At 47.5% G+C, this 14,361-nt stretch overlaps 1 protein-coding gene across 1 annotated transcript in view; it reads left to right on the top strand.

The window, feature by feature from the left end:
- The first annotated feature begins 5,410 nt into the window (after positions 1–5,410).
- Positions 5,411–14,361, top strand: part of MGAT3 (beta-1,4-mannosyl-glycoprotein 4-beta-N-acetylglucosaminyltransferase) — a 225,831-nt gene continuing 216,880 nt past the window's right edge. The window contains exon 1 of the mRNA XM_075320873.1: positions 5,411–5,450. The gene's annotated coding sequence lies outside the window, so the exon portion shown is untranslated. The remainder of the gene's footprint in view (positions 5,451–14,361) is intronic.

The raw sequence follows: 14,361 nt of genomic DNA, 5'->3' as shown, positions 1-14,361 counted from the left end.
CAGCTGAGATGTGTGCTGATCACCACAGGCTGCTTGCAGCAGCCCGCAGGGATTAACACTTTGACCGCTACTGCCCGTGGTCTTTAAGGGGTTAATGACATTATCTTGCAATATCACAGTCCCTCACCATCAGTCTTGGCTGTCATTTTGATTCTAGGTCTCCATTCCTATGTTTAGACCCTAATTGAAACATTATTCAGTCCCAATCAATAGAGGCAGCTATAGTACAGTATAATCTTACTCTCAGTTTACTATATAATTTATGTTCTGACATCTCACAATATCTACTAATTAACCTTTCCTAAATTATCACATCTAGTTACATTCTCAAGCCCGCAGCCAATCATGCCATGGAATTTTTCAGAATTGTAATATAAGTGCAATTTTGGGTTGCTTGGTATAAAATTTTATACCAAGCAACCCAAAATTGCACTTATATTACAATTCTGAAAAATGCCATGGCATGATTGGCTGCGGGCTTGTGATTGTCTACAGCAGTCAGGTGACTTTGAGCAGTGTGTCATCATAAAACACCGAATGCCATGCTGCTCAAGTCACCTGACAGCAGCAACTAATCGCAGGCAGCAGCAGTCCTGTGGCTAGTGGAATGCTGACAGTACTGCTTCCCATCTCTGTGCAGACCACAGAGCAGCCTACACTGGATGCAGGTGGATGCCGAGAGGTGGTATGTTTGAGTTTGTTAAATTTTATATATCCAGTCTCTGGAGCAACGTTTTATTTTGCCCAGACAACCCCTTTAAGTTTTACAGGAGGAAGTTTCTGTAAGCGATGATCCATTTCTTTCGCCTTATCTGTGGCTCTTCAACTTCTGGAGAGGGAAATTGTGTTGGTTCAAATTTCACATTTCAAAATCCATCCTTTCCATAACTCCCAATCTATAAAAATGCTAGTACATGTCCTTGTAGCACCCCTGAAGCCATCAGGGAGCTACAAGGTTCTGCATCCCCACCAGGATACAGGGCCTACCCCCTAGGGCCCTGGAAGACCAGTGCCGGTAACACACAAACACTCCAGGTAATCCCAGTTTTTCCCCAACATTCCCCCATACAATGGTACAAGGTTAAGGTTGGACAAATGGATGGCTGCCTAGAGGTGGAGCCAGTCCAGTCCACTAGTTGACCAGGTGGGAGGGGCGGACTGTGGAGAGTAGTCAGTAAGACAGTAGTCGGAGTAAGACCGTGAAGGTGGACATGAGGAGACGCAGTGACAAGGGGTGAACAGTAACCTGGTGCCCAGAAGGATAGTTGCTGGTGAAGTACGGTGGAGTACTCCCGGAACTACACACCAACAGGGTACAGGACCCTAGGTGAGGCATAAAGATAAAGGCAGGCCCAATAACACCTGCACTGCAAGGGGACCATGAAGGACCTCGCTGACCCTAAAAATCCGAGACTCAGTAGCAAAGAGAGAGCCAGGGACAGAACCAGAGACTCCAACCCCACAGGGTTCATGCTACCGTCATACGGACAGCAGTGGAAAACCACCGGACGGGGACCCCCAGTTGCTCTACACCACGGGGACCCACCAACCAGAGACAGGTGCAGGGGAAGAAGGTACCAGATTACTACACAGGCACTGGGACAAAGGGGACCTGAAGGTGAAACCAGCCGGTCTCGGGTGACCAGTTACCACCAGAAAGTGAGTATAGAATCAGTTGCATTGAACTGCTTGTGTGGACTACCTTCTTCCGACACTCATCATTACACCTACCCTCTGGGGCCTGGCCCTGCTTGCGGAGGGTCTAAAATCCTGGCTGCCATTAACATCAGCCCCAGTAATGGACATTGTGCAGAGGTGGCTCCATCTACATAGCTGCAACACCGCAAGTGGCGTCACGTGTGAACACTATTCTAATTCCCTGTAAATATTCTCCTTTTCAAAAAGCACCCAGGGCACGGAAGCGGGCAACGGCCACCAAAGTGACATTCCCCTAGTTATACACTGCCCGGGACCAAGTACCCCATATCCCTGGGCTACACATCCTCATAATCTCCCACCTTGATTACTGCAACATCCTCCTCTGTAGCCTTCCTGTTAATTCTCTCGCACCCCTTCAGTCCACCCTTAACTCTGCTGCCAGACTAATCCACCTTACTGCTTGCTACTCCACTGCTTCTCCCCTATACAAATCTCTTTATTGGCTTCCAATTCCTCACCATATCCAATTCAAACTACTGACCCTGACCTACAAAGCTGTCCAAAATCTGTCTCGTCCGTATATATCTCCGAACTAATCCCCTGGAACACTCCAACACGTAATCTCCGGTCCTCCCAAGATCTCCTTCGCTCCTCCATACTTGTCCATTTCTCATCCAACCACCTCCAAGACTTCTCCTGAGTATCCCCTTTCCTCTGGAATTCGTTGCCTCAACACATCAGATTATCTGCTACACTTGCAAGCTTCAAACAGAACTTGAAAACCTATTTGTTCAAGCATACATACAGTCTCCATTGACCCCACCACCTCAGTACCGTTGGAGCTGCCGACTCACCCCCCTCCACTGTTTCCACCCATTATCCTTAAAATGTAATCCCGGAAGGGCAGGACCCTCTACCTTCTCTACCGGTCTGTCTATTGTAACTTATATATGTATTTGTGCCGTCCCGGCGATGACTGGGGTGCTCGGATCCGGGGTGGTCGTGGCTCGAGGGGTCCGGACCCGGGCTCGGCAAACACTCCGATCCTTGAAAGGGGATTATTTACTGGGGAGAAGTTTATGACGCCAACTGTGGGTTGCGGTTATGGGAGTACCGCCGCTGCTGGAAGGAGTACCGGGGCAGATGGTGTGGAGCAGCAAGGTGTCAGTCCCTCCGCAGGTAGGGAAGGCCTCGGCCTCTGGGGTTTTGGTGGATTTGGGAAGGCAGGGTGCAGGGATCAGGGTACTCACTGTGGTAGTTGTGGTGTTCGATGAGGTTATAAAGTAGACACACACGCTGTAGATAAACCAAAGTCTTTGTATACCAGTGTCACTGCGGGGAGCCCGTCCAGGTATCCGCTCCCACCGATGTCACTTGGTAATCCGGAGCCTGCCTCCATGCACAATTTAGTTGTCTGTTTGTGGCCACTTGGCTAGAAGCTGTTAGGGCCCCGCTCACTATGTGTAGTTGTGATGCCCTGGGCAAGCCAGGGGTCACAGGTCATAACACCACCACACCCTACACCCCAGATAGGAACACCAAGGCTAACCAAAAATCCTTGTTGCCTTCCTCCAGGGGCTGATGTCCACACCAGGGGGTGGGCCAGGCAGTTGGCTCCGCCCACCGAGGAGTTCACAGCCCTGGAGGCGGGAAAACCAGGCAGAGGAGTTAGGGAAGTGAAAGTGAGAGGAGTAAAGTGGTGGAGGAGCAAAGGAGAGGAGCTGAAGTAAGGGAAAGTGACAGTTAAGACAGCCTGAAGCTGGTCCGGGTGTGTGCCCCGGACTGAGAGACAGCAAGGTCAGCAGACGGCGGTGACTGTCTGCAGGGGTGGCTGTTTGGAGGTTGCCGAAAGGACCGCGGACGGGTGGTGGCCCGGCGGTACCGGAGCGGTATACGAAGAACAGTCAGCACCATCGGCAGGGGCCTTTCGGATCCCGGCAAGGCTAGGAGTCGCCGTGAATTTGCCAAATCCGTTAGTGAAGGGGACCTCTGGGTCTCCCAACAAGCAAGTCCCGATTGAAGGCAACAGTCCAACCGTTACAGAGACACCGCCACCGCCAGGGCACCAGTTTCTCAGGGCCAGCGCCTGCGGGCAAAGTAGGGCTCCTCCGGCCCATATCCAAGCCGGGGAGCGGGTTACCGGTGGGAACCCATCGCTACCAACACAGAAACATTAGGTGCAGGAAAAGGGACCGTCACCGTCAACTACTGGGGAAAAGCAAGTGCAGCCGTCCGTGGGAACCGTCTTTCCAGCCGTGTGTTTTACCGAGAACTGTGTCATCGTCTCAGGCTGAGTGAGTACCACAGTGCCGTGCGGCACAGCGCTGCTCCCGCGTCCCTGCACCCCACCAAGCCCTGCATCACCCACCTCATCACTGGGCCCCGGGACAACCAACCCCCTACCCACGGAGGGGAGGACTGTCCCCCGCGTTTTACTGATGCCTTCAATCTCTGAGTTCTTAGAGAAGTTCTCCCTCCTAGGTTAATTGTCAGGACGTTGAATCAGTTCCTGACCTAGGGTCCTGTACCCAGTCGTGCTCGGTATCGGTCCGTTTATTGGGCTTTCTGGTGCCGACAGTCCTCTAAGACTACGTCCGTCAAACCCCTGTCCAACGTCCCTGCAACCGGTCCCCGACTCCTCTGGTCCCGGACGACTGCCTGAAACCCAACCGCAGTCTAGCTCCCCGGAAGCTACCTCTCCAACTCCTCACACTTTGAGGGCTCTCACTCTTCTCTCACTTCCTCCCTCCCACCAGTCTGCCTGACCCCTAGGTGGGTGGCTCTATTCCAGCTAGACCAACCCACTGGTGTGTCTGACAGGTCATGATGTGAGGTGTGGTTGGGATTTGTGGTACTGATGGTAGTGACACCGATTGTTGTGAACCTGGAACCATGGGGGGTACCCAGAACCCTAGGGAAAGGATGCAGTTCCCTGTAGCACCCTGATTTAGTCAGGGGCGCTACATATTTTGTATGTAACCCTTCTCATGTACAGCACAAAAGAATCAATGGTGCTCTATAAATAAATAAATACTAATTATTTAATAGAAATCATTAGTTTCCCATTTTTTCTAGATATTTTATACAAAAAAAAAAGTAAAACCTCTCTAGAGCAGAGAATACCGCCTCATATCCAACCCAGATTCTGGTAATAGATTTTCAGTCCCTCCATATTTTATAAATACTGGTGTGTTTTATTGGCTATGTGGTCTGCAGGACAGATTGTGGACAAGAAGATAAAGGAAAGACAACAAACGGTTCACGCTGCTCTTTCGAAACTGAAAAAAGCCTACTCTTGCACCTGTAACGTCACATCCTTCCTGTTCTGTTGTATATTCATACTTTAGAATATCTATGTGGTTCCTGCTTTAACAACATTTTTTTAAGTTATCATTATTAATCTAAAGACCTAAAATCTCCAAAAGTTGGACTACAAGGTACTATCTTCTACAGGATCAATCCCCATATTCCGGCCAACATTAAAGAAATGCAATCAGAAGTAAACGCTGTTCCTTCATCAATAATTAATATCACGTTACAGATTCAGAACTATATCTCCAACATCAATGTCATGTTGTAAGTATGGATCGCCAAGAGCAAAGATCAAGTCAAGCTCCAAAACTGACAGCTAAAGATCTAAGATTCACACCAGCTTACAATTGTTATTTCACGTAACCCACATGGCTGCAAAGGAAAACTAATTTCAGAAGACAGAAAACTCAAACCTAGCACCTGCTGAACATCATGAAGGTCTCTCAAGTCTGAACATTTACGGGAAAGATTTATTAACGGTAGGAAAATTCAAATATATTTATTACAAGATGGTTATTGATGGACTGTCAGATGGTTACCATGGTTATGTATTTACCCCGATACTGGGAGGTAAGATGATTCTTGAGAATTATAACCAAATCAAGGCTAAATCTCTAAAACATATTTCTTATATTGTGGGCACCAAGTATATTTTTGGTGAATTTTACTCTTGCAGGACTTTGGTGATGACCGCATGTGGTGAGGCTAAAGGTGCTGTGTAATTAAGATATATGTCCAATATGTCACATACTAGTACGTTCCAGGAGGAGAGGGGGAACCATCTGGCAATTCCGAAAAAAAAAATCAACTCTCTTGGATTACATTTCCAAAATCCTTAGTACCCTTAGGGTTAAATCTGGATTATCTAATCATTCAATGGAGTAAGGTTTCTCAGGGGAATTCAACTAGCTGTGAACATATGTGAAATTGCAACCAGATAATAGTCTTCAGATGACTGCTGCTTCAAATTGATTAAAGCTGAAAACATAGATGATAGCTACATAGATATATAGATAGATAGAGGGATAGATAGAGGGATAGCTAGAGGGATAGCTAGATAGATAGAGGGATAGATAGCTAGATAGATAGAGGTATAGATGGATAGATAGATAGATAGCTAGATAGATAGATAGCTAGATAGATAGATAGATAGATAGATAGATAGATAGATAGATAGATAGATAGATAGAGGGATAGATAGATAGATAGATAGATAGATAGATAGATAGATAGATAGATAGATAGATAGATAGATAGATAGATAGATAGATAGATAGAGGGATAGATAGATAGATAGATAGATAGATAGATAGATAGATAGATAGATAGATAGATTGTGGTCTACTTGTGACAAAGATCCCTTATATATAGTGCCTGGTTCTCTACAGGACATGTGGATGTGCATGTTGTTCTCAAGTTTGGAAGTTATCCCTTATTCATGGTATAGGGGATAAATTCCTGATCTCTAGGAGTCCATACACTGGGACCCCACTGATCCAGAAAACTGAGGAGCCTCATATAAATGGAGTGGAGGTCAATCATGCGCACCACTATTTCTTCCATTCTTATGAGAGTGCTGAAGACCATGTGAGCGTAACGTAACACTTGGCAATTTCCAACAGTCCCCTTAATTTTGAATGGCGTGTTCAGTGCACATGATCACCGCTCCATTCATACGGGGCTGTTCAGAGCCCCACTGCTCTGGATCGATTGAGGTCCAAGTGGTCAGACCTTCACCAATCCAGACTTTGAGCGAGAAGAGATACTTTGATCTGATTGGTCTACAAGGGTTAGGCGGGCTTTGCACACTACGACATCGCAGGTGCGATGTCGGTGGGGTCAAATTGAAAGTGACGCACTTCCGGCATCGCATGCGACATCGCAGTGTGTAAAGGCTCGATGATACGATTAACGAGTGCAAAAGCGTCGTAATCGTATTATCGGTGCAGCGTCGGCGTAATCCATGATTACGCTGACGCGACAGTCCGATGTTGTTCCTCGCTCCTGCAGCAGCACACATCGCTGTGTGTGAAGCCGCAGGAGCGAGGAACATCTCCTACCTGCGTCCTGCGGCTTCCGTAGGATATGCGGAAGGAAGGAGATGGGTGGGATGTTTACATCCCACTCATCTCCGCCCCTCCGCTCCGATTGGCCGCCTGGCGTGTGACGTCGCTATGACGCCGCACGACCCGCCCCCTTAACAAGGAGGCGGGTCGGCGGCCAGAGCGACGGTCGCAGGACAGGTGAGTCCATGTGAAGCTGCCGTAGCGATAATGTTCGCTACGGCAGCTATCACAAGGAAATCGCTGCTGCGACGGGGCGGGTACTATCGCGCTCGGCATCGCAGCATCGGCCTGCGATGTCGCAGCGTGCAAAGTACCCCTTAGCAGTTGAAAGGATTTTACAATAAAAGGCCCCGCTTTGGGCGGTTTTCCGCAATTATGGGAAGAACAAAAGAAGCAGCAGCCTGCCCCCCTTAATTTTGTTATTGTTTTATTGTCACAGTGTGTATTAGCTAGGCTTTGTCGCCCAGTTAATACTGGATGGAATGGGTTAATTAATATTATAAACTTGTTTTCCATGATAATTTCATTATTTATACTTACATTTTTGGTTTTAATATTTATTCTATTTGGGTAACCTTTTAATAAACATCACAGTCTATTTTATCCAAAATTGGTGTTTGTGTCATTTTGATTTAGTTAAGTAATTTTATTAATTCTTTATATTAATCGGTATTGTGCTACCATGTGGATAGGGGATAACTTCCAAGCTTGAGAATACCCCTTTAACTGCATAGTAACATATGCTATAATACCTGCACATGGGAGAATATAATTCATAATCTGGTAGGTTATTTGTGATTAGAATCTATAACGCCATTTTTACACAATCAGTATATGGTCAGTATTATACCACAGTATTTGTAAGCCAAAACCAAGAGTGGGTAACAAATGCAGAATTGGTGCCCGTGTTTCTATTAGGCCCCCTTCACACGTCAGTGAAAAACACTGACGTTCTTCACTGACGTGTAAAACACGCACATGTCCCTCCGTGTTCCGTGATTTACGGCACACGTGGGTTGTCCATGTGCAATCCGTGATCTGTGATTGCAAATGGACATTACTCACCTGCCTTCACTCCTGTTGTCCATGGTGCTGAACTCCTCGGCTCTGCAGCGTCCGCCCACCGCTCTCTGCAGCTACTTCCGGGTCGGCTGTTCCTGCTTTCATGAATATTCATGAGCCGGGCAGGAGTTGCAGAGAGCGGAGGCTGCACAGCGAATCACTGGAAAGGTGAGTTGAAAATGTTTATTATTTTATGTCAGTGTTTTTCTGGTACGTGTTTCACGGATCACACACGGATCACACCATAGTGTGGTCCGTGGGTCATCAGTGATGCCAGAAATAATGGACTTGTCTCTGTGCAGAATCACGGCCACGCGTGTACGCTGCACGGAGACATGTTCATTGAAAAATCACTGATGTGTGAGCAGACCCATTGATTATAATGGTTCTGCGTATGTCAGTGATTCTGGTGCGTATAAAAAAAAGCACATACGTACCAGAATCACTGACGTGTGACACTCGGCTCACGCTGGCAGTACAGCAGGAGCCGAGTGTTATACGAGTGTCCCTGCAACTAAAGTCTGACTGTGCGAGAGGACCTCAGTTGCGGGGGCGGGCCAGCTCTGAGGAGGGGCGAGCCGGTGCTGCGGAGGGGAGGGAGATTTATCTCCCTCTCTCCTCTGTAGCCGGCTATTGCGATTCTCGCTCTGCACGCACAGTAGACCGGTGTACCGCGAGTGCAGTGCGATTTTTCTCTCGTCCTATACACTTGAATGGGTGCGAGAGAAAGAGTCTCGCATTACAATCGCAGCATGCTGCAATTGTTTTCTCGGTCCGATTAGGGCTGAGAAAATAATCGCTCATGTGCGCTGTCACACAGGCTAGAAGTGGTCCAAGTGGAATGCGATGTTTTATCGCACTCCACTCGCACCGTTTTTATCGCTGTGTGGCTTAGGCCTTATACTTTTCTTCTGATTGTTCCACTCCTGGTTTTGGCTTAATACTGAGTGTCATGAAGCCGCCTCTCAATGTGTCCTGGGGTCACAGTGAGTAACAGTTTAGCTGCCCCTTAGATTGCAGGGGTGTACTGAGTAGTCAGTATTGTTTATAGGATCATCCAGCAGTCAAATAACGGGCTGGACCTGCTGGGTTTTTCCAGGCGTCACCTTTCAGTGTGATTGCATGACTATTTAGCTGGCTGGCAGTGGTCACCCCATTGTGAGTCGTAGCTTTGCACTGTGGAGTGTGTGCCTCATGTTTTGCTGTCCTGATCTCTTGCCGCCTGACCTTGGACATTGTCTTTGACTATGTGTTTGCCTAGCCCCTTTGTCTCGATCTACACTGTTTTTATCTGACCACGGACTGTGATCTGTGTACTCTTTTGTCTTCCTCTCTGCCTTTGATGTACACTCAGTATTTGAATTCTTGACTCCTCCAAACAGTTGCCTCTGGCAGAGAGCGACTGGCTCCAAATCAGCTCCAATAGTGTTGTCTTCTGCTGATACTTTGTGTGCTGTCCCCGTGCCAGCAGCCGGCGCTGCTCAGGTTCTAGCCTTCAGGGGTGGTGGCTCGAGGGTCTCCGGACCCGGGAGTCTCGCAGACACGCCGAATAAATGGGGGACGTAGATGTACGGGCTAGGCCGTAGTAAGTTCGTGACGCCACCCACGGTGTGTGGTGAGGTGGGACACCACCGCTGCTGTTATGGGTCACCCGGGGGATATGTTGTGCAGCAAGTTGTTAACCCCTCCGTGGGCAGGGATGGTGGCCCTGGGACCCGGTGGCTCGGTGCAGGGGATGGCGACTGCAGGGGGTGTTGGTGTACTCACTGTTAGTAAAACACTCAAGTCTCTGGTAAACCAAGGTGATTGTGGCCGGTGCCGCGGCTGGTTGTGTTCGGGTCCCCCACCCGGCTGGTGGTCTCTATCCTTTTCCTGCACTGCTTTGTGTAAGGTGGACTTTCCTAGTGTGAAACTCATGAGTCCGTTCCCGGCTGGATATGGCCTAAGGAGCCATGCCCGCAGACGCTGGCCCGTGGGATCTATAGGCCCTGGCGGTGACCTCTTATCCCTAATCAGTGAGCTGTTGTCTTTTATGAGGGACTTTGGGTGGGACAAGACCTCTATTCCTGGCCTCAATCGGTTAATTAACCAGTCCACTTGGTTCTGGTTTCTGGCTTCAGGGTCCGAGTGAGGGAACTCTGTAATGCGGGGGCCTAACTGTGACTACCTGGTTTTGCCAGGGCATCACATTTGTCTTTATTGAGGAGAGTGTGATGCTAGTCACTACACAGAATAGACAAAAGGCAGGATAGACAAACGTTCCAGGGTCAGGTACTAGGAGAGCACATCAAGATTAAGGGGATAAGCAGAGGTGTTGTCAGGGCATCATCCAAACTCAGCATACCTTAAGTTGGCTTTACACACTGCAACATCGCAAATGACATCGCTGTAATGTCACCGGTTTTGTGACGTAATAGCGACCTCCCCAGCGACATTGCAGTGTGTGAAACACATCAGCGACCTGGCCCCTGCTGTGAGGTTGCTGATCGCTTCACATCTCTCAGGACCATTCTTTGGTCCTTTGTTTCCCGCTGTGCAGCATGATCGCTAGAAAGTCTCAGTGTGTAAAGGGGACTTTACAGCGACTTCGTTAGCGACTTCCCTTTCAAAAAGCTTCTTTACAACGTCCCCAATGACTAGCTAGGTCGTTCTGCAGGTCCGTATCGCTGTTGCGTCGTTGGCCAGGTCTGCCTGTTTGACAGCTCACCAGCGACTCACCAGAGACTTTTTAGCGATCCCGGCCAGGTTGGGATCGCTGGTGGGATCGCTAGAAAGTCTCAGTGTGTAAAGGGGCCTTAAAGGGCAGCGGATCAGAGCAAATGGACTAGACAAAAGGAAGGTCAGATGAGGGTCAGAGGTCTGGAAACAATGATCAGAACACCAAGAACAAATACAATCCTGCAAGCAACTGAATGCTAAGACTGGCAGTGCTCTGGGATAAACTGCCCAGTAAAATAGCTGGGCACTTACCAGGAACAGGGAAAATATCCAGAAACTCTACATCTCCCTGTATGAGATTAGACTACTGAGCTATCACTCAAAACAGTGACAGCTCAGCACATCCCAGCTCCAGGTTGGACGACTGAGCTGACACTCATCTAACTGACAGCTCAGCACATGCTGATCACAAAGCGGAGGAATTATGACAGTACCACCTCTTCAGAGGGGGGGCCACCGTTCCCCCAGGTTTCCCAGTAAATCTACGATGGAAGGCCCTGATCAAAGATCAATATTTGCGGAACGAGACGGAACCCAAGATTTCTCCTCGGGTCCACATCCCCTCAAATGAACCAGATATTGGAGGGAATTCCGGACCTTCCATGAATCCATGATCCTCTGAACCTTGTACTCTAAACTCCCATCAAATAGGTCAAATAGGAGCAGGTGCAGATGAGGACAGCAACACTGGAGGAACAAATTCCTTTATCAGATCTGTGGAACGCATTTGGAATGCGAAAAGACAGAGACATTTTTAGTCTAAAGGTCATTGATTAACTACCTTCAAAATCTCACATGGGACAATAAATTTAGGACCCAACTTCATTGATGGCACCTTCAGCCTAATATTTGTTTTAATTGTTTCAAGGTGATAAACAGAGGAAAATGACAAAAAAACCCCAACTTTTTACAAAACACTATCCACAATTTGCAGACAAATTGCACTCCCTTATCAGATACAACATTAAGGCTATGTGCACACGTAGCGTTCTGTCCCTGCAGAAATTTCTGCAGCGATTTGAACAGCACACGTGCGCTTCTAATCGCTGCAGAAAGAGTCTGAAATGAAAAAAAAAAGCCGATTCCATGTGCTCTGAGTGCAGCTCCTGCCATAGACAGAGCGGCCACTGCATGCAGAGCGCACGGAATAAGTGACATGTCACTTCTTAGAACGCGCGCTTCAGGCAGCAGCCGAAGCGCTGTGCTCTAATACGCCACGTGCGGACGTCTCCTGCATAATCTTCATAGATTATGCAGGGGACGCAGGACGCATGCAGTTACACTGCAGTGCAGATCGCAGCGTAACTGCATGCAAATACGCAGCGTGCGCACATAGCCTAACACAGATTCCATGCAATCTTAACACGATTAATAAACAAATTGGAAAGCATGTCGGCATTGGGTAGCCCTGATAGCGGAACAAAGTGAGCTTGTTTACTGAATCGGTCGACTACCACCCAAATCACAACCAGACAAAGGCAAATCAGTAATGAAATCCATGGACAAATGAGTCCACGGTCTTTCTGGCAATGGAGCCAATTCCCCGACCACCTGGCTATGACTTTACTGCATGTGCAGGTTTCACAAGCTTAACAAGTTTAACATTGTTATGCATGGAAGAGTCTAGCAATAGATTTCTGGGTAGCTGTTACCCCCTCAAAACGAACTCATGAAATTCCTGCAACAGACATAATCTCAGGCACATAAGAACAAACAATTTGCAAGAATCTGCAAAAACATTAGTGCATGCCCTCATCATCTCCCGCCTCGACTACTGCAACCTCCTGCTCTCTGGCCTCCCTTCCAACACTCTTGCACCCCTCCAATCTATCCTAAACTCTGCGGCCCGCCTAATCCACCTCTCCCCTCGCTACTCCCCAGCCTCGCCACTCTGCCAATCCCTTCACTGGCTTCCCATCGCCCAACGACTCCAGTTCAAAACATTAACCATGACATACAAAGCCATGCACAACCTGTCTCCTCCCTACATCTGTGACCTAGTCTCCCGGTACCTACCTGCACGCAACCTCAGATCATCACAAGATCTCCTTCTCTGCTCCTCTCTTATCTCCTCTTCCCACAATCACGTACAAGATTTCTCCCGTGCATCCCCCATACTCTGGAACGCTCTACCTCAGCACATCAGACTCTCCACTACCGTGGAAAGCTTCAAGAGGAACCTCAAGACCCACCTCTTCCAACAAGCCAACAACCTACAAAAGCCCTCAGTCCAGTAGACCACTGCGCAACCAGCTCTGTCCTCACCTATTGTACCATCACCCATTCCCTGTAGACTGTGAGCCCTCGCGGGCAGGGTCCTCTCTCCTCCTATACCAGTCTGTTATGTACTGTTAATGATTGTTGTACGTATACCCTCTTTCACTTGTAAAGCGCCATGGAATAAATGGCGCTATAATAATAAATAATAATAATAATAATTTGGGCCCTGGAGTAGTGGAGAAAGCCAACGACTGGACTTCACAGATCTCTGCTTCCAACTATGAGGATACCATAGAATCCAGAATACCCTGATGAAGAATGGTGGATGGAGGTTCTGGAGGAGAAACAAAATCAAGGCTATGTGACAAAGCATCAGCTCTCACATTCTTAGATCTCGGCCTAAAAGCGATAGAAAAATTTAATCTAGAGAAAATTAAGGACGATCTTCCCTGCCTTGGGGACAACCATTTGGCAGATTCAATATAAGCTAAACTTTTAGGATCCATCACAACAGTGGTTTGATGAACAGGTCCCTCCAAAAGATTTAGCCATTCTTCAAAAGCTAATTGGACAGCATGCAATACATGATTCCCAACATCATAATTTCTGTCCGCAGATGAGAATTTCCAAGAGAAAAAGGCACATGGCTGTAAATTGGTGAATGTTTTGGGGTCTTAAAACAATACACCCCTACCCCAGTTTTAGAAGCATCCACCTTCCCAATAAATGGCTTCTGGAGATCTGGTTTGATAAGAACTCGTGCAGACATAATAATAATAATAATAATAATAATTTTATTAATTTATATAGCGCCATTAATTCCACAGCGCTTTACATACATTGGCAACACTGTCCCCCTTGGGGCTTACAATCTAGAGTCCCTATCTGTATGTCTTTGGAGTGTGGCAGGAAACCGGAGAACCCGGAGGAAACCCACGCAAACACGGGGAGAACATACAAACTCCTTGCAGATGGTGTCCTTGGTGGGATTTGAACCCAGGAGCCCAGCGTTGCAAGGCTGCAGTGCTAACCACTGAGCGACCGTGCTGCCCATATAACATTTTTTCAATTTACAGTCATATGAAAAAGTTTGGGCACCCCTATTAATGTTAACCTTTTTCCTTTATAACAATTTGGGTTTTTGCAACAGCTATTTCACTTTCATATATCTAATAACTGATGGACTGAGTAATATTTCTGGATTGAAATGAGGTTTATTGTACTAACAGAAAATGTGCAATATGCATTTAAACTAAATTTGACACTTGCATAAGTATGGGCACCCTTATCAATTTCTTGATTTGAACACTCCTAACTACTTTTT

This window comes from Anomaloglossus baeobatrachus, chromosome 8 (assembly GCF_048569485.1).
Source record: "Anomaloglossus baeobatrachus isolate aAnoBae1 chromosome 8, aAnoBae1.hap1, whole genome shotgun sequence".
Taxonomy (NCBI): Eukaryota; Metazoa; Chordata; class Amphibia; order Anura; family Aromobatidae; genus Anomaloglossus; species Anomaloglossus baeobatrachus.
The sequence above is the reverse complement of the archived record's forward strand: the minus strand, read 5'-3'. Positions and strand labels throughout refer to the sequence as shown.